Consider the following 26,408-nt stretch of genomic DNA (forward strand, 5'->3'; position numbering starts at 1 on the left):
AGCTCAAACTCAGACGTCCAGAGAGGTTCTGCATTTTACCAGAACTTCCACAAGAATCCTCTGTAAAAACAGGACAACAAACTTGGGTTGATCTGCATTGCATGCTAGTGCCTTGATGCATATATGCTAGACGCTTCTATACTAGATGCTGTCTCATCTTAAAATGAATAAATGCTGCAGAGGATCCAGTTACTTGGATGGCAATTCATCTTTGACAAACATCTTGACTGGTCTTCACAATTATACTTTCTGCTTAAAGGAATAAGCATCTCAAACAAGGAAGCTGGATTGTCCATGTCTATGTGTCAATGATCTCGATAATAAATAGGATACAAAGCCCACTTCTATGTACTAAAGGCACAGCCATTTTTCATGAAACTTATAAAGCTTTAATATCTTCACACATTTGACTCATCTGCCAAATTAGCTTGAAGTTAAGCAATGCATACAATGGCTTAAGGAAAGGAATGACAAATACAGCACGGACTCCAGACCAGAAATGATGCTGCCTATTCTGCATCTGTGAGCATCACATTCTGGAAGTAACCAGGAAAGAACCCAGAAGGGCCCAGCAATGCCCCAAGTACATGGAAATACTTACAAAATGGCTTTCCACTCTTTGTGCATATCATTGAAAATGTTTGGTTGATGAGACTTGGCTGGAAATAAAAGTTGGTATACTTCCCAGCTTGCTTGTAATTATATGCCCTTATAAATAGATATGGAATTATAATGGGCCTAATTACAGATCTGTTACTGAGACAAAATGTATTTTCTCCTATTGTCTTTCTGAACATTTAGTATTGTATGGGTTAGCTACTAGTCTATTCCCACTTAGCAAAGGATTCAGTTAGCAGGTCAATGAGAACAAAGCTAATGGATGACAGTACAACCCTTCCTATTATAACAACGAGGAAGGGGTTCCATGCTAGACAGCAGAACTTCAGTTCAACTGATATCATTTACTAAGGCAAGAGTTCTCTGCAGCTTTGCTGAGATTAAGTTCCATTAGGGCTTTACTTAATTTTAAAGAACAATGTGATGAATTTCTAATCCATCACACAGATGGTTTGTTACTAGCAATAAGGTAGGGTAATTATTGACATGCTATTCTATTTCTGACCTATGTGATGGGACAGAAGGAATTGTGGCTGCCTAAAAATCTTGGAGAACTTTAAATTGTGTTTATATATATCCTAGATGACCAGAAAGTAAGAATGCTGGTAGACCAAGGCTAGTAAATGACTGACATCAGTAGATACTGATGTCATGTGGCTTGAAAAGGATATGACACTTAGGTCTAGTCAACAGTTGTGCATCCACAGGAAAAGAATGTGAAAGGGAGTAGTTACACTGAAAAACTACTTCAAAAGCTGTCCTCATCTGCTCAGATGAGGGTACCCACTGAAAAATATCTCTGGTTCTGATTATTCAATATTCTCTATGAACTGCTTGTGAGTCAACTATAATAAAGCCAGAATTATTCATAAAAACTGTTTACTGAATTATATTTAATATCAAGTACAGCTAAGAGAACTGCAACTTGTTTGAGGACAATATACTAACAAGAAAAAATTAGATTTTTGGTGATGATGAATTGCTCACTATATTCTAGAATTAAGTTGTAGTTCTCAGTCCAGCGAGGTCAGGCTGGACTGTCCATGAAGTCAGACTAGGATTTCAAAGAGAAATTGGAGCAACAAGTACAGAAATGCCATGAAAAATCATGTGAAATGGATGTTTTGAAAATCCTAGGTTTAGTTTCCTTATCACAAAAGCCCACCACCACAAATGAAATTTCTACGACAGCAAAAAGAGCTAGATTACATTCCTTACGGAGTAGGAAGGATTTGCATGGCTGCCTTTGACTTCAATAAGCTGCGATGCTGGTCATGTTTCTTACACGCAGTATGTAGTAAATATGCTACTTTAAGTTATGGTTCCAATTGTAATGAATAGTAAAATTCACACTGCCTTCAATGGGAAAGGAATCTCAGCCCGTCCTCCCAGTAGCTTGTTTCAAGTAATCTTTATCTTAAAGTTAGCTATGCATTCCTTTCACATGGGGTACACATGCTTGTATTCTTTGGTGCTGAAGGTGTCTAATGTGAGCTCAGCAACTGCCTACATACAAAAGTTGAAAGTGCTTTAACATGCCCCAACTGGCATTTAGCTGATCAACTGGAAGATGTTAGCTGAAGTTAGACTTGGCTGTCACTTTCACCAGCTGAAAGTTGGTCAATCATGGCACCCCTTTTGCTTCAATGTAAAGAGGAAGACAAACTAACAGTTGTTTCAACTCTTACAGCTTGGGTATAGCTACCATTTGCTATTGAAATCCGTCTTACATAGCACAGAGTTGTTTAATAAAGTCAGAAATTAGAAAAATTGTATCCTTCAACCAAACTACATAGACGTCACTGCCAAATGCAAGTAGAGCCAATGGAATATGGTTTTGAAAATCCTTCTCTGTCTGTGAAAGGACAAAGACAAGAGAAAATGCAGGGACTCATAATACACAGCCAAAGAAAATTTCTGTAGCCCACCTCTGGTATGGTCTGGAAGAGAAGCACCCTTTGAGGCAATAAATGACCTTGGCACTGCCAGGAAAAAAACTTGTCTGCTTTTTTAAGAGAATTGGGACTCTTTTTTTTTCAAAAAAAAAAAAAAAAAGAAACCAAAGTACATCAAAGAATGAATGTATTTTAATGAATTCTGCCCTCTGGTAGTGAACACCTATGAAGTTCAAAATGCTGCAGCTCTGTTCAGATCAAAAATGGTGAAGATGTTCATTCATGTTTTAGTTAATAATTTCTACCACATTATCATAAGAAAGCATGTTCCTATTCTCTAGACACACTTTTGCTTTATACCAAACATCAACAATGCAGCCCATGAACATTAGTTCCATATCTTACTCCACTGAATCAGGAAGCTTCCATTTCTGGTACACCATCCATTGCAAGCAAAAAACAGAAATTGGAATCTAATTTGTTATACAGATGTTAAATAAATCCTGACATTAACCTAGAAATGTGTTATCTTACCTCTTTCTGTACTGGAATGAAAGTACTATATGTTCTCTCATACAAAGGGACAAATGATTGATGTATGAACCTTAGTGCAATGCATTTGTTGGTATGGATGTTCCAAAAAATGTGCATGTGTTTAGGTTCTGAAGTAATTGGTCACAATTTTAGAAGGGCTCAGCAGCTGTTTGAACTACTAGTGATCCTAGATGCTGGGACTTTTGGAAAGTCTGCTGACACCTAGCTATTCAAAATTTCTCCTTGTTTAGTTACTTCTTTCTATGCAAAGTGGAACTTAAGCAGCATGTGTCATGAGCCTGGTTCTCTTCTTTGGGCCAACCTCAGCTGAGACCGAGCAAATGAATATAGAAAGTGGCAGAATATAGAAAATGCAGAATTACTGGAAACAAGTGGGTTTCTAGCAGTCTTTGTAGTAGCAGAGAAGAAAGCCTTCTGCAGCCTGCTTTGGGCCCGAGGCAGCTTTTTTTGTGTGTTACTTTTGGAATTTGTATCTGAATAATAGAACTGAGCCAAGAAAAAAAAGAGTTTTCAGAATGTGAGGTTTTGAGACTTTGGGGTGTAGTCTTTCACAGGAGAAGAAGGGGAAGTCAAGATCCCTCAGTTATCCTTTTACTTAGGCATTAACTTGAATGTGCTTTCAAAACCATCTTTCAAAGAGGTCAAACTAATAACCTCTTCATCTTCCCTTTAAGACTAGTTTGCTTTAACAATACAATGATATCTTTTAGCCATGCAATACAGAGGAATAACATTCCTCTGAGACATAATACATTACTAACTGAGTTGCAGAAGCATAATTAAGCACACTGTCAGGGTAATGTGATTTGGGGTCAAGGAATGGAATAACGCTCCTGCAGTGGTCTTTTCTGGAGGGGCTTCTGTGAGCATGGAGTGCAGCTTGGAAATGGGCACTTCTCAGCTGCTTCTCAGCAGCATAGCATGGCTCCTTCTCTGTGACACTTCATGTGAAATGTAGCCAGTTGGCAGGTCACAATTCTGCTTATCAAATGAGTTTACATGTAAGAAAGGGTCTGCAAGGCTAACATCCGAATCTGCTGGCATAACTTCAGACTTCGCTTTACCCCAAACAGAGTGACAACTCTTGCATTCACTACAGGCCCATGTATCTGCCCTCACCTCATAGTCATGGACATTGTTTTCCATCCTACCCATAACCAGGTTACTATCCCACTATAAAAGGTGGCAGCCTCCTGCAGGTCCAGCCTGACATATTTATAGCTTCTTCCAGCAGCCCATGGCTTGTTCCACGTCTGCTCCAGCCTTCCCTCAGATCTCTGTACCAACCATTGAGCCTGTCAATAATGCTACCTATGCCTTAATGACAAGATAGAAGGTCTGCTTTTGCCAGCTAATTTTCCTTCCTATTTTGATTTTTAGTTGAGTCTGTAAGAGTGTCATGATTTAACTCCAACCAGTAACTAAGCACCATGTAGCTGCTTGCTCACCCCTTCCCCCTCCAAGGGGATGGGGAGGAGAATGAAAAAAAACCCAACCTTGTGGGCTGAGATAAAGACAGTTTAATAGGATAACAAGAGAATAATATAATAATAATAATAATAACAATAACAACAATACCAAAACAAGTGATGCACAAATGCAATTGCTCACCATATGCAGAAAGGAAAAGAAAACAACCCGATGCCCAGTTTGTTTCCAAGCAGCAAATCTGCCTCCTGGCTAGCTTTCCCAGTTATAGACTGAGCATGACAGTAGGGAATATCCTTTTGGCCAGCCTGGGTAAGCTGTCCTGGCTGCACTCTCACAGCTTCTTGTGCACCTTGCAGAGCGTGACAAGCTGAAAAGTCCTTGACTTAGTGTAGACACAGCACCTACCTAGCTACAACTAAAAACATCAGTGTGTTATCAGTATTATTCTCATCCTAAATCCAAAACACAGCACTGTACCAGCTACTAGAAAGACAATTAACACTATCTCAGCAAAAACCAGGGCAAAGAGGAACCAGAGTTCTCATGCTATCTATGCCTAATTAATGTCTTCCTGATATTGTGGGATTCCTGATGTAAGTGCTATAGTGAAGTCTGGCATCCTATTATGCTGAAGTTCATTGCAGTTCAGGATAGTAAATTAAACATGTACTTGTTTGTAAGCAGCTGCTCAAGTCCAATGGGTAGAGTTCAACAGGGCTAAAAAAGTTTAACATAAAGCCCAATTTATGTGCGCTGTTCTGAACAGAGAAAGAGAGACTCTTTAGTGAAATGCATTCGTTGTGAGTCATTTCAGCTGTTCATTCCTTCAGATCTTAAGCACATATGAAACTGTCTGAATGATGGAGAAACAAAAGGGTTTTTCCTCCAGATCTCCTAAACTGGGGTATTTTTTTGTGCAACTTGAAACACCTTCAGAAAAGATGCTTGTTGAATGTATGGAAAGAATGTATCACACTCCAAAATATAATCCAATTTTTATTACTCAGAAATTCACATTTAAGACACTGTTTTCAAGAGAGAAAAAAAACCCCTGTCTCTAACTAATATAGTAAACTGGCAAGTAGGTCTCAGATTTGTACTGTACAGCAGGACCAAAGTGTAAGGCAAATAAAAAACTAGACATCAAAACCAAAATACTGACAATCAAATAGGTTAATTATTGAGTAAATTACTTAGTAAATTACCAAGAAATGAGCATAGTAGAAAAGTGGATTCAATTGTACTGGGTTCAGAATCTAGTTCAGTGGGAGCGAGTCTGATGCTATAGAGTCAACTCAACAAGAAGCAAGACTTGGGCTTAGCTCTGCAAACCCTTCTCCACAGGAGTCCTGCTCCCCAGTGAAATCCATAACCTCAAACACGCCCTTGAGTCTAAAGACAGCTGGATTCAGATTGGATCACACCAAAGCCCATACAAATGAGAAGAAACATTTTGAGGGGAGGATCATGGTTTGAAATTCACTCAATGATTTTGCAAATACTTTTCCATTACCCCGTTCTGGAGTAAGAAGGGAAATTTGTTTAGCCACACAGCACCCAGCTGTTGGAAAATGTATCAGAAACCCTGCAGCTGCTAGCCAGAGGTAACCCCACAATGTGTGAGAGACTCATCTTTGACTGATGATTCCTGGCTTGAGGTATGAAGGCCTGTGGATTTATGCCCTATCTCCTGAACAGACACTACCAAACCAGAAGCATCTGGAAGAACACAAACTGTCCTCATGCTTTGGGTGTGATAGCTGAGCTCAAACTCCCTTCACATGGGCTGCTAATATCCAAAGCCTGTGTCAATGGGAGTGAGGGGCAACAGAGTCAAAGCTTTAAGAAATGTACGTTCGTATTACACCTAAGCTTACAAAGCCCAAGGTTTCTGAGACACCCTTTCACAGCATGGATCAGGAATATTTAACTAAGATAGTAGTAAGACTCTGATAGCTTCTCTTGTTTCCTTTTAATCCCAAGAAAAGATCATGATATAAATGCTAAATCTGCTGTGTCCATTTTTTTAGTTCATTTGCCTACCAACTCATGTTTACACAAAATTCATGTTGGGTGCCCTGGGGAATTTTCTGACTTACCTAGCAAAGCAGTCCTGAATGTCTAGTTTCTTTAAATGAAACTAGATGACAGCTCAGGTTAAACATTGCTTGTTTTGTCTTGCAGATAAGCAGATGAAGCAGAAAGTAGACCATAATGACAACTTTTGGTTTACTTTTTTTTTTTTTTTTCTTTTATCACAGAAGAATCACAGAATGGTAGGGGTTGGAAGGGGCCTCTGGAGATCATCTAGTCCAACCCCTCTGCTAAAGCAGGATCACCTAGAGCAGGTTGCACAGGATCATGTCCAGCTGGGTTTTGAATATCACCAGAGAACAAGACTCCACAACCTCTCTGGGCAGCCTGTTCCAGTGCTCTGTCACCCTCAAAGTAAAGAAGTTTTCCCTCATATTGAGACAGAACTTCCTGTGTTCCAGTTTGTGCTTGTTTCTCCTTGTCCTGTTGCTGGACATCACTGAAAAATGTCTGGCCCCATCCTCTAGACATCCACCCTTTAAATATTTATAACTGTTGATAAGATCCTCTCTCAGTCTTCTCTTCCCCAGGCTAAACAGACCCAGCTCTTTCAGCCTTTCCTCATAAGAGACATGCTGTAGTCCCCTAATCATCTTTGTAGCCCTGTTCTGGAATCACTAGGGCAGAGTAGAGGGGGAGGATAACCTGCTGGCCACACTCTTCTTAATGGACCCCAGGATACCATTGGTATTCTTGGCCATGAGGGTACGTTGTATAGGTAGCCTAACTCCCTTGGGCAACCTTATTCATAAGACATGTTTGTATCGTACTCCCTCATCACAGTCTCTCTGCGTCAGGATATATTCGTTCATAGTTGGCAGCAACATGATAGGAATAGCCAATGAACACTATCCATATGTCCAGGATGCTGTCTTAAAAATGATCATTTTGAGGGGCGGGAGTAATTTTTTTTTGCCTCCTTCATGTTCTTTTCTAGAAAGCAATTTAAGTCACACCATATAATTGATTTGAACCAACACTAAGTCAAAGGTCATGGCAGAATGGAGCTGTGTTCCACTCTCAAAACAATGTGAAAGTGCTCAAGTTCCATTACACTTCTAGTTCAATTACAGTTTGTTTTTGGTTTGTCGGGGTTTTTTTGTTTGTTGGTTGGTTTGTTTGTTTTAGAGAGAATGGCATTCATCCCTTACACCCATTTAATTGTTATAAATAATCGAATGGACAAAAAGCCTTGTGCAGTGTATGTTGCTGGACACAGAGGTGGGAGTTTACATGAAAACCAAGTCACACATAGCAAGTCCTCTGCTGATGTTTTTCTGCACATCTCCATTGACTTCAGTGGAATTATGCTGAGGACCTGGTCCAAAAGTCTAACCAACTTTGAATTTTTTTTTTTTTTTTTTCAGAAGACCTACATTAGACATTGAATTAATTATCAGGCTTGTGAAAAATAAATTAAGTGCATGGTTGCCAAGTTCTCTTCCTCCCATACAATAAGCTAGAACTTACTTTAATTATGGCCCATGACCTGGCAAAAATAAAAAAGATAAACCATAACACAAGGCCGTGCAGAGACATTTTTCCCATAAATTACTCTTTAGAAATGTGGAAGCATTTGTTTCAGAACTTGCTTCAGACATTGCTCACAAAAATTGTTGTTGACCAGTTGTACCTAGATCTATCTAGTTTGGTCTAGTTATCCAAGGAATAAAATAAACAGCTTAAATTAGCTAAGTAATATATTTATATCCAAAGTTACTGCGTCAGCTCTTATTTAAGCAAGAACATTTTAACAGTGGATATAAAGGGAGTAAAATGTGTCTTTGAAAAATACATTATAACTTAGAAATAATTTAAAAAGTGGCATGTACTGCTGTCCAGTTTGCTTCAGATGGGGAGGGAAAAATGCCATGTCCATAAGTTAGCTCCCACCAGGACCAGCATTCATGTCTCACAAAATTATGAAATTGACTTAATTACCAAAACATTTTAAACAAAGGATTTGAAAGTCTGTTTCTTCTAGATTTTAACCCCTTTGATTGGTTTTTAAATCTTTTGGTGTTTTTCAGCTGTTTATTCACAGCCATTGTCAGAGTTCAATAACCTCTGATAAGGTTCTTTTAGATATTCCACATGTGGAGAGTGTAATGTTTAATATAAAATTTACTTATTTAAAAATAGTGGGTGTTACACGAGATTTCCAAAGAGAGACAGATTATATTGCATAACACAATATCAACGTAAGTTACACTTAGCAAAATATATAGCAATTGCAATATACTGTTTAATCACAATACCATGATGATTCCCATTACCGTCACTGTGCTATGCGTCCTCAGTCACCAGAAAAGAATACATGGGTTGAAGCCAGCTCAAGCTCACTACTCTCTTCAAAACTGTTTTGTAACTTGTTTGGGTTCTATACTCTGCATTGGGCTGAGCCGCATATTCACTCCCCTCTTGCTCATCTGGCTTACTCAGAACAGTCATGCTCTTTTAGTGAACTCAGAAACATTTACACCACGGTGCATCCATTCAACTCTTGATAGCTGTTTCTCAAAAACAAAGGCCACCTTCCGCTCCCCTTTGTGCTGAGATAAAGTCAGCTTCTTTGCAACAGCTATGGTCAGTCACACCCTGCATTATTCCCTGAGTTTCACAGGCACATCACCCTTGCCCATCTCTTCTGAATCTTCTTCCAGCAGTCACAGCCATAAACACCAGAACATTGGTTTTATACATTTGAATGAGTGATGGTGTACAAACACAGTTATAGGTTGTCCCATGGTCAGTTTTCTGGCTTCTTCAATTAAAATCACTGTCACAGCAACTGCTCTCAAGCAAGCAGGCTATCCTTTACTGATGCCATCTAACTGTTTAGAGAAATACCCCACAGGTCTCTTCCAAGTTCTCAGCAATTGAGTTAGGACTCCTAAGGCCACTTGTTGCCTCTCATGCACATATTAACAGAAAGGGGTTTTGTAAATTTGGAAGTCCTAATGCAGGAGCTTCCATAAGTTTTTTCTTGATTTCATCAAACTCTTTTCAGCATTCAGCAGTTCATTCCTATAGACCTTCTGAACCCCTAGTATGTAGTGGTTTAGCAATTAATCCAAAATTAGGGATCCACAACCAACACCATCCAGACATGCCCAAGAATCCTCTCAGTTGTTTCTTTGCTGTTGGTACAGCAGTTCTGCAAATTACTTCCTTTAACTCCACACTCAGTCTCCTCTGTCCCTGCATAATTTCAAATCCCAGATAATGGATTCTATCTTTTGCTATTTGTGCTTTGTTTCTTAGAAATGCAAGTCCAAAAAAATTCCGTAAACTAATTGTAGCTTCTAGACGTTCACTGTAATTACTTGAGCCAATTAATTAATCATCAGCATACTACAACAAAGTTATGTGCCCATTATTATTTTGCTATTGTTCCAATTCTTTTGCAATGTGTTACCGAATAACATTGGGCTATTTTTGAATCCTTGTGGTAATACAGTCCAACATAGTTGAGCCTTTCGTCCAGTAGTTGGGCTTTCCCACTCAAAAGCAAAGATGAGCTGACTCTGTTCATCCAATGGAATGCAAAAGAAAGCATTTTTTAAATCTAAAACTGTAAAATACATGTTACTTTCAGGGATGGAAGCAAGTAACACATACAGGTTTGGCACCACAGAGTGGACATTGACTGTCTGAGCATTAATTTCCCGGAAGTCTTGTACCAATCTATATTCTTCAGAATTAGGCTTTCTTACTGGCAAAATGGGGGTATTAAATGCCGATTGGCACTCCCATAATAGTCCATATTCTAAAAAAGAATTAATGAGTGATTTTAATTCCTTCCGTGCCTCTAATTTGATAGGGTATTGTTTCCTTCTTACCGACTGGTGTCCATATTTCAGTTCAGTTCTGATTGGGGTAACATTTTTTGCTTGTCCCGGTTTCCCTGATGCCCTGTACCAGTGGTGTTACAGTATCCAATACTTCTTCCAGAATGTCTGCATTTTCATCCTTTTCACTTTGAATCAGCAGTCACATCTGTGCTTTCCAGGCGTTTTCTGGGAGAATGTGTAACTGTACCAAATTTTCAGAAAAGGTTATTTGTGCATTTAACTTATATAACAAACCTCATGCCAACAGTGGCAAGGGGCACTCTGGCATATAGAGAAATGAATGAGTTACTGTAGTGTTTCCAATAGTACACTCCATTGGTTGTAAAAATGATTTTTTAGTTCTTTTCCTGGTGGCACCAGTTACACTGGTTTTAATTTTACTTAAAGGTCCCTTGCAATCAGTAAGTACTGAGTGAGTTGCTCCACTATCTATTAAAAAATCTGTTATTTCATTCCCCATCTTTACCGCAACTAGAGGATCGGCTGGGGAGACTTTAATAGATTCCTCTGGTCCCCTTCAATCTAACCCTATTTCTGCCAATATCCCGGTAGCTGCTTCCGTTCCCTTTTTCTGCGGACAATCTTTTTTTCCAGTGCCCTTCTGGTCTAGAATAGGCATAGTGATATACTGCTATGGGAATATCACAATGGCTTTCTCCGATATTTCCACGACCTCCTCCTCTACCTCTAAATTTCCCTCTAAAATTTCCTCTACCTCTCCCTGTGCCTCTTCCTTTTCTTCTCACAAGGTGGCCAACAAGGAAGTTTTTAATTTTAATTTCTTTTGTTTTTCCTTTTCTTCCACTTCATGCTGATTATTATAGACTTTATAAACAATCGCTAACAGTTGAGATATTGTCATGCCATCAGCACCATCTGCTTTCTGTAATTTCTTTCTAATGTCAGGTGCTGCTTGACCAATAAACAACACATTAAAAAGTTTAGAATTATTTTTGTCCTTGGGGTCCAGGTTAGTACACTTCTGAGATGCTTCACATAATCTTTCATAAAAGACAGACGGAGGTTCTTTATCTTCCTGTCACATTTCATACAATTTTGCCCAATTCTGCAGTTTCTGGATTCCATGCTGGATACCTGTAGGATAAATTTTTGGTACTCTTTTACTTCTTTTAACCCTCCACCAGTATTTGGATCCCACCTGGGATCCCCCCTTGGGATCTGTTAGGCACTCCTCCATATTCCTGGGTTACTCCTTCTTTAGCTTTTTCTACAATGGTTCTCTTTTCCTCTGTACTAAACAAATATTCCAAAAGAGCTTGAATATCACCCCATTTAGGATTATGAGTCATCATTACAATTTTAACAGTGCTATACATCCCATCCGGGTTGTCTCGATATGAGCCTATTGCTTGTTTCAAAGTTAACAAATCTGAAGTGGTAAACAGAACATGCACATACACAGGACCTCCCTCTGGACTTCTCTCTAAGAGGGTCTTATATGTTTGGGTTTTGACTCCTCATCCTTCCAGCTATTAGACTACCAATTTCATCTTCATCTGAACTTTCAGCTTTGGTTTTAGGAGGTGAGACTAAAACATGAACTTCATCATTTTCCTCTGTACCATTCCTTTTTCTTTTACAGCTTGTACAACAAGAATAACTATCTTTTTTCTTAATCAAATAAATGCCATTTTGATATTTAGAATCCACAAGTCCACATTTTTTTTCTAACTTCCCAATCATTTCATAGAGCAAAGAACAAATCTACATAAGGCATCTCATCCCATTTTTCAGTCCTCCGACAAAATAACATTAACTGTGATATGGTATTATACTTAACAGATCCATTTTTAGGCCATTTTTCACTATTATCTAATTTATACTGTGGTCACCATTGATTACAATGTCATTTTAATTTATCTTTTGTCATGGGATCCCCTCCAAACTTATTCCAATTTTTCAGGGTGCATCCTAAGGGAGAACAAAGGGGAGTCTCCTGAGAAGTAGCATTGCCCATATTGGTAAAGAATAATTATGAGCTCAGATGGAATGAAATGTCCCCAGAAGTGTGCTACTTCCCCAAAAGTAATTTCCCTTTTCCCTTACTTTATCTATCAAAAAATATCTCTTTTTCCAATAGCGTTGCATTGTTGTGTCGCTTATGGCCCAACTGCAGGAGAGGAGTCAATGGAGTCCGTAATGAACAGGTCAATGTGCGCTGGAGTCCAGTCCAGCCACTTCTTCCTGTTCAGTATGGCAAGACAATTTGGGCAAGGCTGTCAGCACGGTCTCATCTGGGTTGCCAAAACTGTTGTCCCAAAACTTGGGGTTCGTCTACCCGTTGTGTAATATGCCGATACACACATAGAGCAGAGGTATTTTATTGCATATTTGTGCAGATATGGGTGTCTGTCCCAAGACAGCACACCAAAGCTCCAAATCGACAGTTATTTATACATAAAACATTAACATATTCATCTTTCTAATACATATGCATTGTTATTCTATTAAATTATTGAGTTAGATTTCTTTACCTAGCATGCAAATAGAACTCATGCTCTGTTCTTTTCTCCACCTTTATCTTTTGAGTAAGTGGTATAACTGGAGTAGGTGGTCTGTGAGTTAGTGGTCACAATTCCCCCTGCTGGAATTACCTTTCCCCTAGTTTTCCATTTCTTTTGGCAAGTCCAAATAGTTCATTGTTTACTGACTGAACTAGTAATATATCAGTTAAACTTCAGCTTTTAATCACAACCTATTTATCAGACAAATGTACATTATTTAGATATTTCTTGTCTGGCCTTAGAACAGTAGGGGTAGGGCTACGCAATGGACTTTTGCAGCAGCATGACAGCTTGATTCATATCATATTTTATATTTGATTTTACTGTAACAAAAATATCATAAAATACATGAGTACAGAAATGGGACTTGAAAAGAAACAAGCATTTGCCAAAATTGTGAAAAAAATCACAAAATCTACAATAAAGCAAGAGATGGTAAAATTGTGAAAGACTTCACAGAAAGTAAAATCAGACAGAATCACAAAGAAAGAAATAATTGCAATAATCCAAAATGCACTCTTGCACTCCTGTGGACTATTATTTTTAATAATTGCTTCCAAAATAGCCCTTATGCTCAAGCTTTGAGCTGCAACTCCAGGGGAGTTGATGAAAATCCGTAAGAAATAATTTCTTTAAGCAGTTGAATATTGAAAAGAATAGAAAGCACGCTGTCTTGTCCATTTTGGAGCCTCTGCTTAGATTTGCTCATTTCTGAAATGTCAATGAGCTCTTGTTCCCTTTAAGACATGGAAGACCTCAAGTATCCTCCACATATTATAGAACTGTTTAACTGCACATGGAGCTGAGCTTCGAAGGAGTGAAAGAAACTTTAAATCACCTCTTTCTGAAACAAGACGTGTGTTTATTCCTTTGATGTGCTCTTTCAGAGTTGCTTTACGCAGGGCACTCAGCAGAAAGATTGTTTTTATGGCAGGTAATTTAATTTTTAGCTAAATCTGTCCAATTCAACCCAGCTCCAAAAAGGTGATAATTCCATTTCAAGAGGGATTTAACATTTTTAAATATACTTCAAAATCAAATGTTTCATTAGAAATAGTGTACTTTTCACACATCTTTTAACACTCCGACACAGCTTTTCCCTATGGATTAGTTTTTGAGGAAGGGCAGAGTTAAACTGAAAAACTGAAAGAAAAAAAAAAATCTGAATTATCTCCTTTCCACATTCAGATTTCAGAGAACTCTAGCTCTCCACAGAGTAATTGTCATGCAGAAATTTTGGATCCAAACTAGCCCATCAATCTGAACACATGTCTATAAATTACTGATGTGTGCATCTTACTTCTCATCTAGTTTCCAATCATCTTTTCTTTCCTTCCTGTATCCCTTAAGTCAGTATCTCCAGAGACCATGTTTTCAAAGAACAAAGTACAAATGTTTCAAGCTGGCTTAGTTAGCAGAAGTTTGTTTTCCAGATGGTGCTTTCTTCTTCCTTGAACACAAGCATGAAAAATGCACTTTCACTTTAAGCAGTACATTTTTTTAGCCTGTCCACATTCCTCTAGGCATGAAAGCTTGTGTTTGATATGGTACAAGGGCTGTAGAAAAGATGTTCTAAAGATATAACCAGGTGTCCTGGCTCTTTGTGAAATTAACTCTATCCTTGTCAGAACCAGGCCTGAACCTCTATCCTTGCCAGGCCCTACCTGGAGTCTCTGGCAGAAAGCACCAGGGGAGACTCGAGGTCGACCCCTGGGGTTTTGGAGTCGGGGATACAGAGGATCTGAGGCCTGCTACACTCCAACGGAAAAGGTGATATTGGCAGCCTATGAAGGGGTTCGAGCTGCTTCAGAGGTGATTGGCACTGAAGCACAGCTCCTCCTGGCACCCCGACTGCCAGTGCTGGGCTGGATGTTCAAAGAGAGGGCTCCTTCCACACATCATGCAACCGATGCTACGTGGAGTAAGTGGGTTGCACTGATTACACAGCGGGTTCGAATAGGAAGCCCCAATCGTCCAGGAATTCTGGAAGTGATCACAGACTGGCCAGAAGGGAAAGATTTCAGAATGTTGCCAGAGGAGGAGGTGACACGTGCTGAAGAAGCCCCACCGTATAATAAACTAACAGAAGATGAGAAACCATATGCCCTCTTCACTGATGGGTCCTGTTGCATCGTGGGAAAGCATCGAAGGTGGAAGGCCGCTGTATGGAGTCGTACATGGCGACTTGCAGAAGCTGCTGAAGGACAAGGTGAATCGAGCCAGTTTGCAGAGGTGAAAGCCATCCAGCTGGCTTAAGACATTGCTGAAAGAGAAAAGTGGCCAACACTGTCCCTCTATACCGATTCATGGATGGTGGCCAATGCCCTGTGGGGGTGGTTACAGCAGTGGAAGCGGAGCAACTGGCAACGCAGAGGCAAACCCATCTGGGCTGCCCTATTGTGGCAAGATATTGCTGCCCGGCTAGAGAAGCTAGTTGTAAAGGTATGTCATGTAGATGCCCACGTACCCAGGAGTCGGGCCACTGAGGAACATCAGAACAACCAGCAGGTGGATCAGGCTGCCAAGACTGAAGTGGCTCAGGTGGATTTGGACTGGCAGCGTAAGGGTGAATTATTTATAGCTCGGTGGGCCCATGACACCTCAGGCCATCAAGGAAGAGATGCGACATAGAGATGGGCCTGTGATCGAGGGGTGGACTTGAGCATGGATGCCATCTCACAGGTCATCCATCAATGTGAAACATGCGCTGTAATCAAGCAAGCCAAGCGGGTAAAGCCTCTGTGGTATGGAGGACGATGGCTGAAATATAAATATGGGGAAGCATGGCAAATCGACTACATCACGCTCCCACAAACCCGCCAAGGCAAGCGTTATGTTCTTACAATGGTGGAAGTAACCACTGGATGGCTGGAAACATATCCTGTGCCCCATGCCACTGCCCGGAACACCTCCTGGGTCTTGAAAAGCAAGTCCTGTGGCGACATGGCACCCCAGAGAGAATTGAGTCAGACAACGGGACTCATTTTCGGAACAACCTCATAGACACCTGGGCCAAAGAGCATGGCATTGAGTGGGTGTATCACATCCCCTACCATGCACCAGCCTCTGGGAAAATCGAAAGGTACAATGGACTGCTAAAGACTACCCTGAGAGCAATGGGTGGTGGGACCCTCAAACACTGGGACACACATTTCGCAAAGGCCACCTGGTTAGTTAACACTAGGGGATCTGCCAATCGAGCTGGTCCTGCCCAATCAAAATTTCCACACCCAGTAGAAGGAGATAAAGTTCCTGTAGTGCGCATGAAAAATATGTTGGGTAAACCAGTTTGGGTTATCTCCGCTTCAGGCAAAGGCAAGGCCATCTGTGGGATTGCTTTTGCTCAGGGACCAGGGTGCACTTGGTGGGTGATGAGAAAAGATGGGGAAGTCTGGTGTGTACCCCAAGGGGATTTGATTTTGGGTGAAAATAGCCAATAAATCAAATTGTATGATATTAATAGCTATATACTGTATCAATGGTATGACCATAAGAATCACCCAAAACTAATGAAGGATGGACTTTGAAACTGAATAAAGTGCCATGATGATGGAACTAGAACTGACTTCAACTGGTGCCCAGGAACTTCATTAAAAATCACATCTTTGACGTCCAGACTGCGAGCATGGACCACACCAGATACACTGGCCGTGAAAACTCTGGATGTAGCGTGCAACAATCCACGCACCATTGCTCCTGCTCTGAGAGACTGTAATGGCAGATGGAACCCAAAAGCCATGGACTAAATGAACTTGACAGGCATTTTAGAGCGATAGCCCGTAGAGTTAAGGGAATGAGATCTGTGAAATAATCTGGGCATGACGTAGATGGTATGGAATGAGGGGTGGATAATGTCCTGGTTCTGGCAAGGATAGAGTTAATTTCACAAGGAGCCAGGACAGGTGAGCCAAGCTGGCCGGGGGCTATTCCATACCGTGTGACGTCATGCTCACCATAAAAGGGGGCTAGTCGGGCAGGGGCGGGTTCGGTGTGGCTCCGGGACAGGCTGAGTGTCTGGTTGGTCGGTCCTTGGTTTGGTAAATTGTTCTTTGTTATCACCCATTGTGAATATCTGTTATCAGTACTGTTGTTGGTTGTTTTCCCTCTCCCTTGCTGTCCCAGTAAACTGCCCTTATCCCAACCCTCGGGGCTTTGCCGTTGTTTTTCCATTCTCCTGCCCATCCCGCTGGAGGAGGGGTGAGTGAGTGGTGCGTGCCCCCCAGCTGCCGGCTGGGGCTAAACCACGTCACCAGGGCAACATCTGAAAGGATATCCTATTTAAGATAAATTGTAAAAAATCAGATAAGAAAGATTTTCCCTGAAAGATCATCTGTGTTTTCTAACTGTATCAATTAGTCTAACAAAAAATATTGCTACTCCTCACAAACGTTGCTGTCTTTGCACAAGGAATCATACATAGGCTAGGTAAACTCTGTGAGAATGAGAAGGTGGCCAAAACACCAAGGACTGAAATCAGAATTTCCAGACAAAACAAATGGTCTTTAACTACATAAACAAAATCATTAGGGTTCCTCGGATATGGCCCTAATACTCTCACATACCCTGCAACTCAGATCAGGGATGACTTTTAATTCATGTTCACCAGTGAACTATAATAGAATACCACTCTCCATAGTGAAAGAGGTACATACTGATAAAACATTGCAATGTGCAACAGAATATATCATAATATCCATCCTGTATGGATGGATATTAAAATACATAAAATATTTTTACAGCATAAAATCACTGTGTTTGTTCCTTTCCTCCTTCCCTTGGAGACAGTGGTCAAGAAAAGTTACCACCAGCAAGCTGTTTCTTCTCACCCTTCTGCCCCTCATTTAAATGCCTTTATTCCCTTCAAAGTCATCCAACTCTCTGCAGATTAATTTGTTTTAACAGAACAGAGAGGCTAAGAGCTTAGATGAAATTTTTCTCAGACAGAAATGGGTCAAGAAATGCTGAAGAGCAATGGACAAGGAGAAGTAATGAAAAAAAAGTGAAAAGAAGTAAGTGGCAGAGGGACACCAAAGGCTGAGGAAGGAAGTGCAGTGTGAAGTGTAATTGTGATGCTTTTGCCCAGCAAGGATTAGAGAGACCTGGATGAGCATGGGAGCCACATTAAGGATAAGCATGGGATACTAAGATAAAAGGATGTATCCAGGTGCTGTAGAAGCTTGTATCTAGGAAAGAAAGGAAGAAGAAAAAAGGGAGGTAGAGGGAATATGTTTGAGCTCTGGCCATGATGATTGAGCTGCTAACAAGAAAACTGTTCTTTCTGTCACCATAAAAGTAGAAGTATAAAGGCAATGCTTAAGAAATGGCTCCCGTTAGTTGTGAGAGGAAAGGTATTGGTTTAAAAGACCGTGTCCTCTAAACAGAGAAACTTCAATGGCTAAGGCCGTGTTGAGATGTGCAGATAACGAGACTAAATTTCTTCTGTAAAGGTGGGTGTCTATTGCCCAGTATCCCTGACAAAAGGCTAAAAAGGAGGAAGCTGAAAAAGGACATGCAGCAGCTATAGCTTCTGAGTGCTAGCCTTCCACTCTTAGGATATGGTGGAGAAAAAATAGGATTTTTACTGTTCTGTAATCTGAAATGCACTAAACTAAACATCTCCTGGTAACTGAAACTGGGCTTTTCAGCAGGTGCTGATGACTTTTAATACCTTTCACTCATCTGCTTACTTGAGACCTGTTTAAATTTTCCAGCAAAGGAGCTGATACCTCATGTCTTATTGGGGGAATCTTCCGTAGTTACAGAGGTATCAGAGCTACAGTTATGAAGTGTATAAACTGAATCAAACTTAAGACTTGCAGAAACCTGAAATGTAAACTGAGAGGTGGCAGGTGGTGCTAGCTGCACTGAGGCAATGGTGAGTAGTTGAAAAAAAAAAAAGTGGTTTTGGTTGCCATGGTTGAAGTGAAGCTTAAATAAAAGATGAAGAAAGGACAGTGAGGTTGTCTGTAGGATTTCTTTCTTGAATGGGAGGGAGGGTGCCCACAACTTTATTAAGACTGACAGAAAAGTGAAGGGGCAGGCAGCTGAGTCTGATTCTTCTGGCAGGACAAAGGAGACAATCTGGCCATAAAGTACAAATAGTCTTTGGTGCAGCTCTACAATTAACACTGACTGTTCCTCCTGAGGCACAGAAGTATGACAAAAACTGCAGGGAGGAGAGGACTGTATCTTCACAGCTTGGTCATATGCATGAACACCTGAAATACTACAAAAGATGTATGGAGTGCCCAGGAAAATGATAAATTCAGTGCTTTGACAGCTCTTCCTAAAAGTCAGCTAAGAACACATGGCATGGTCCAGTCCAATGAGTCTCTTTAATTATGTGGATTTAAATTTATAGAATAACAAATACTTGATTCCAGGGTCAGATATTTCCTGGGAAACAAAAATCTGTTTCTGTAGGGGCTGTTGGCTTGAGATTTCTTTACCCAACAGGTCATAAAGTGTCATGAAATGACTAATCTGGAGTTCACCATAGCTATTATATACCAAGAGAGTGGAAAGATATAATGAAAAAGTGAAGCAATTATCTTCTTTTCTAGAAGAAAATTAAAACTAGAAATGCTGGTTGCTGCCCAGTCAGTTAACTGCCCTGTGCAGGCCTTCTGCCTCTGGGGTGGTGGGAAAACTTTTAGAAGCAGGACTTCATAATTTACCTTGAGCTAGTTGAAAGATAATTTCTGGGAATATTTTAATTCTTCCGTTTCCTGAGAAAAGTTTAAACATGAATACAAAAGGTTTAGGATTTCTGAAAAAAAAAACCAAAACCAAACTTGTCTACTAATGAAATTTGGGGAACATGGGAGAATAATGAAGATACTGAACTTGACACCTACTGCCATCTGTTCCTGTGCTTTAAACACACAAGAAAACTTTAGCAATAAGCAGATGACCGCTGATCCCAGTGTTATTTCAGCAGTATATTCACAATATTGCCCACTTAGAAAGAAAGCTGTGTGCATTTATCATCTTTCCCATCCTATTCCTTGTGCTATTCAGCAGGCGGTTCATAGCTGTTGATAGCAAACTGGGAACGGAAAAGGACATGTGCAGACTTAACACAGATGCTTGGAATAACACCAATATAGGGCTGTATTGACTTTTTTCCCCAAGTTTGTATGTGTGTTGGGTTTGCGTAGCAAGGTTTTGGTAGTGGGGGGGGCTACAGGGGTGGCTTCTGTGAGAAGCTACTAGAAGCTTCCTCTGTCTGATAGAGCCAATGCCAGCCGGCTCCAAGATGGACCCGCCGCTGGCCAAGGCCAAGCCCATCAGTGCCTGTGTGATAACATATTTAAGAAGGAAAAAAAAACAGTTAGAGAGAGCTTTTGCAGCCGGAGAGAGGAGTGAGAAGATGTAAGAAACTCTGCAGACACCAAGGTCAGTGAAGAAGGAGGGGGAGGAGGTGCTCCAGGCGCCGGAGCGGAGATCCCCCTGCAGCCCATGGTGAAGACCATGGTGAAGCAGGCTGTCCCCCTGCAGTCCATGGAGGAAGGATGAGGGGGTGTAGAGATTCCACCTGCAGCCCATGGAGGACCCCACGCTGGAGCAGGTGGAGGCACCTGAAGGAGGCTGTGGCCCCATGGGAAGCCCATGCTGGAGCAGGTTTGCTGGCAGGACTTGTGACCCCGTGGGGGACCCCACGCTGGAGCAGTTTGCTCCTGAAGGACTGCACCCCATGTGAAAGACCAACGCTGGAGCAGTTCGTGAAGGACTGTCTCCCATGAGAGGGACTCCATGCTGGAGCAGGGGAATGATAGAGGAGTCCTTCCCCTGAGGATGAAGAAGCAGCAGAAACAACATGTGATGAACTGACCATAACCCCCATTCCCCACCCCCCTGTGCCACGGAGGGTGGCGGAGGTTGAACCCGGGAGTGAAGTTGAGCCCGGGAAGATGGGAGGGGTGGGGGGAGGTGTTTTAAGATTTGATTTTATTTCTCATTCCTCTACTCTGTTTTGCCTAGTAATAAATTAGATGAATTTCCTCTCTAAGTTCGGTCTGTTTTGCTCATGACGATAATTAGTGAGTGATCTCTCCCTGTCCTTATCTTGACCCACAAGCCTTTTGTTATACCTTTTCTCCCCTGTCTGGTGAATGAGGGGAGTGATAGAGTGGCTCTGGTGGGCACCTGGCCCCCAGCCAGGATCAACCCACCACAGTATGTTTTTGTGTTTTGTATGCTGTTGCAAAAATATAATGGGTTTTAAGGGTTGGATATCAAAATTGTACTCATATGCTTGGCCAAATTATATTTCTGAGTTAATGAAGCAGACAACAGTTATAAGGCAGTCTCCTAGAAGATTAGAAATCCTGTAGACTTCAGCAATGACAGCTGCATTTTAGAGCAGCTATATCAACAGAGATATATAAATTTACACCAACTACTGTGTTGAGCTGACGTGGTTTAGGCCCAGCCAGCAGCTGAGCGCCATGCGGCCACTCACTCACCCCTCCTCCAGCGGGATGGGCAGGAGAACCGAAAAACAACAGCAAAGCCTCGAGGGTTGGAATAAGGGCAGTTTACTGGGACAGCAAGGGAGAGGGAAAACAACCAACAACAGTATTGATAACAGATATTCACAATGGGTGATAACACAGAACAATTTACCACACCAAGGACCGACCAACCAGACACTCAGTCCCGTCCCAGAACTGTGCCAAAACCTCGTCGCCCCTCCTCTGCCCGACTAGCCCCCCTTTTATGGTGAGCATGATGTCACATGGTATGGAATAGCCCCCCTGGCCAGCTTGGCTCACCTGTCCTGGCTCCTTGTGAAATTAACTCTATCCTTGCCAGAACCAGAACATTATCCACCCCTTATTCTATACCATCTACGTCATGCCCAGATTATTTCACAGACACCATTCTCTTACTCCATGGGCCATCGCTCTAAAGTGTCCATTGAGTTCATTTGGTCCATGGCTTTGGGTTCCATCTGCCATTACAGTCTCTCAGGACAGGAACAATGATGCGTGCTGCTGGATTGTTGCATGCTGCATCCGCAGATTTTTTTCCACAGACGGTGTATCTGGTATGGTCCATGCTCGCAGTCTGGACGTCAAAGATGTGATTTTTCGATGAAGTGCCTGGGGCACCAGGTGAAGTCACTTCTAGTTCCAAAGTCCATCCTTCATTAGTTTTGGGTGATTCTTATGGTCCTACCATTGATACAGTATATAGCTATTAATATCATACAATTTGATTTTATTGGCTATTTTCAGCCAAAATCAAATCCCCTTGGGGTACACACCGGATTTCCCCATCCTTTCTCATCACCCACCACGTGCACCCCGGTCCCTGAGCAAAAGCAGTCCCGCAGATGGCCTTGCCTTTGCCTGAACCAGGGATAACCCAAACTGCTTTCCCCAACATATTTTTCATGCGCACTACACAAACTTTATCCCCTTCTACTGGGTGTGGAAATTTTGATTGGGCAGGGCCATCTCAATTGGCAGATCCCCTAGTGTTAACTAACCAGGTGGCCTTTGCTAAATGTGTGTCCCAGTGTTTGAGGGTCCCACCACCCATTGCTCTCAGGGTAGTTTTTAGCAGTCCATTGTACCTTTCGATTTTCCCAGAGGCTGGTGCATGGTAGGGGATGTGATACACCCACTCAATGCCATGCTCTTTGGCCCAGGTGTCTATGAGGTTGTTCCGAAAATGAGTCCCGTTGTCTGACTCAATTCTCCCTGGGGTGCCATGTCGCCACAGGACTTGCTTTTCAAGACCCAGAATAGTGTTCTGGGCAGTGGCATGGGGCACAGGATATGTTTCCAGCCATCCAGTGGTTGCTTCGACCATTGTAAGAACATAGCGCTTGCCTTGGCGGCTTTGTGGGAGTGTGATGTAGTCGATTTGCCATGCTTCCCCATATTTATATTTCAGCCATCGTCCTCCATACCACAGAGGCTTTACCCGCTTGGCTTGCTTGATTGCAGCGCATGTTTCACATTGATGGATGACCTGTGAGATGGCATCCATGCTCAAGCCCACCCCTCGATCACAGGCCCATCTCTATGTCGCATCTCTTCCTTGATGGCCTGAGGTGTCATGGGCCCACCGAGCTATAAATAATTCACCCTTACGCTGCCAGTCCAAATCCACCTGAGCCACTTCAGTCTTGGCAGCCTGATCCACCTGCTGGTTGTTCTGATGTTCCTCAGTGGCCCGACTCTTGGGTACGTGGGCATCTACATGACATACCTTTACAACTAGCTTCTCTAGCCGGGCAGCAATATCTTGCCACAATGGGGCAGCCCAGATGGGTTTGCCTCTGCATTGCCAGTTGCTCCACTTCCACTGCTGTAACCACCCCCACAGGGCATTGGCCACCATCCATGAATCGGTATAGAGGGACAGGGTTGGCCACTTTTCTCTTTCAGCAATGTCTTAAGCCAGCTGGATGGCTTTCACCTCTGCAAACTGGCTCGATTCACCTTGTCCTTCAGCAGCTTCTGCAAGTCGCCATGTAGGACTCCATACAGCAGCCTGCAGCAGGATTTGGATTATTTTCTTCCCTTTCTCAGAACCTTCCTCTGCTGAGTTGCCCCATACAATGATGCCATCAATGTATTGCAGGTGCTCTGGGGCTTCACCCTGTTCCAGTGCAGTCTGGATCAGTCCATGGCAAAGGGTGGGGCTGTGTTTCCACCCCTGGGGCAGTCGATTCCAGGTGTACTGGACGCCCCTCCAAGTGAAGGCAAACTGTGGCCTGCACCCTGCTGCCAAAGGGATCGAGAAAAATGCATTAGCTATATCAATTGTGGCATACCATTTGGCTGCCTTTGACTCCAGTTCATACTGGAGTTCCAGCATGTCTGGCACAGCAGCACTCATGGGTGGTGTGACTTCATTCAGGCCACGATAGTCTACCGTCAGCCTCCACTCTCCATTGGACTTCCACACTGGCCATCTGGGACTGTTAAAGGGTGAGTGGGTTCTGCTGATCACTCCCTGACCGTCCAGTTGACGAATCAGCTTGTGCGTGGGAACCAGGGATTCTCTGTTGGTGCGGTATTGCCGCCGGTGCACAGTTGTGGTAGCAATCGGCACCTGTTGCTCTCTCTTCAACCCTCAGCAACCCCACAACGGAAGGGTCCTCCAAGAGACCGGGCAAACTAGACAATGGTTCCATTTCCTCTGCTTCCAAGGCAGCTATTCCAAAAGCCCACTGGTAGCCTTTTGGGTCTTTGAATTACCCTTTCCGGAGGTGGTGTCTGCCCAGGATGCACGGAGCCTCTGGCCCAGTCACAATGGGGTGCTTTTCCCACTCATTCCCAGTTAGACTTCCTTCAGCCTCCAACAGAGTCAACTGTTGGGATCCCCCCGTCACTCCAGAAATAGGTATCGGTTCCACCCCTTCATAGCTCGATGGCATTAGGGTACACTGTGCACCGGTGTCCACTAGGGCCCTGTACTCCTGTGTGTCCGATGTGCCCGGCCATTGGATCCACACAGTCCAATACACCCTACTGTCCCTTTCCTCCACCTGGCTGGAGGCAGGGCCCCTCTAATCCTGCTCATCATATTCACTACTCACTTCTTGCAGAAAGGACTTAGAAGTCCCTTCAAGAGGATCATAAGTGCAATCAGGCCTTCCACTTGATCTGGGGGGCTGCCCGGTGGAAACTGGAGCAGCATTCTTTCTGGAAGAGTCCCTCTGTACAGCTGTCTTGCCTTGTAGCTCATGTACGCATGCCCGCAGGGTTGAGGTAGGCTTCCCATCCCATTTCCTCATGTCTTCTCCATGGTCACACAGGTAAAAACCACAGGCTACCTCGTGGTGTGTATGCTCTATATCCCCTCTTCGGAGCAGAAAAATGCTTACTCCTTTCATCTGCAATACGGGTCTGTGCAGGTGGGGAGTAAGATATATCCTCTTTGAGTTGCCGGACATCCTGGGACAGTTTCTCCACAGCCAAGACGAGGGAGGAAGAAAGGCTCTCTTCATATTGCCGGAGTCGGCCAGCCACTTCATCCACTGTGGGTGCCTCTTTACTTTTCCAGTCAAGTACTGCCAGTGAGTTGGTGTATGATGATGGTGCATTTCACACAAATTTTTGCCACAGGGGTCGGGTACACTGGACTTTATTGTGGTCTGTGGGCAACCGCGCATTGTCCGCATCATAATAAACCATTTCCCACACAGCTAATTCCCTCAGATATTGGATACCTCTCTCCATGGTGGTCCACTGGCCTGGCTGGCATACGACATCTTCACTGAAAGGATACCTTTCCCTCACACTTGACAAGAGTCGCCTCCAGAGGCTGAGGGCCTGTGCCTTCTTCCCAATTGCCTTGCCAATGCCCCCTTCCCTTGACAAGGATCCCAGCTGCTTGGCCTCCCTGCCCTCCAGTTCCAGGCTACTGGCCCCATTATCCCAGCAATAATGTGCTCCCCTGGAAGGCGCCTGAAATCTTTCCGCATATCTCGCAGCTCACTCAGGGACAGGGATCGGGTGATCACTTCTGGTTCTGGCTCTTCTTCTTGTTCTCGTGATGGTCCCGGTTCATCATCATCTCTCACTAAGCGAACCAATTTCTTTGTGTATTTCTTTTTGTGTATAGGGGCGACTGATACTGGTATGGGTTGATCTTTTGGCTCAGCTACAGTGCCTGTTGTGGGGGCTTGGTTAGCTGCAGTGCCTGTTGCAGGGGTTTGGGTAGCTGCAGTGCCTGTTGCCGGGGCTTGGGTAGCTGCAGGGCCCGTGGGTCCGCTCTCTCCCTCTGGATGGTGCTGTCTACTATCGAGCAGTGTTGGATAGATTGTGGCCAGGGCTCAGCACAGTGCAGGAAGTTGTGTCTCCTTAGAATCCCCACAGCATTTTCCTTTCAAATGTTCCACCATTTTTTCAGGGTCATGCAGTTGTTCGGGAGTGAAGCTCCAAACCATTGGGGGTGAAAAGGTCTCTAGATACCCGCCCATACTCTCCCACATGCCCTGCCAGCCCTGACCACTCAGCCTTGGGGAAGATCCCTGGGTGGTATTCTTGAAACAATTTTTGCTAACCCTGAACAGGACTTGGAAAACATGCAGGAGACCTAGCAATAGGAATATACTGGCCTGAACAGTCCAAGGGTATTCAAAATTCTCAAAAATTGTTGTGACCAACCAAAAGGGAAAAGGGGAGGTGAAAGAGTGGGAGAAGGTATCCCCCCCTGTCTTCCCCATAGATTGGGTGCAATTATTAATCAATTCTGAAAGATGTTGACTGAGGTATGGGCCTGACAGAAATGCTACGTACAAGGACCAGCTCAGACTGATGACTGTCGATGATATCTTATCATAAGTCATTCTCACACAGTACAACAATATGAGAACAGGAACCCCTCTCCCAGAGGTGATAAACAGCGCTGCAGGGATTACATAGAGTAAACATGGGTTTACAAACCAGAGCCATGTGACCAAACAGAAG

The sequence above is a fragment of the Grus americana genome, chromosome 4 (genome assembly GCF_028858705.1).
Source record: "Grus americana isolate bGruAme1 chromosome 4, bGruAme1.mat, whole genome shotgun sequence".
Taxonomy (NCBI): domain Eukaryota; kingdom Metazoa; phylum Chordata; class Aves; order Gruiformes; family Gruidae; genus Grus; species Grus americana.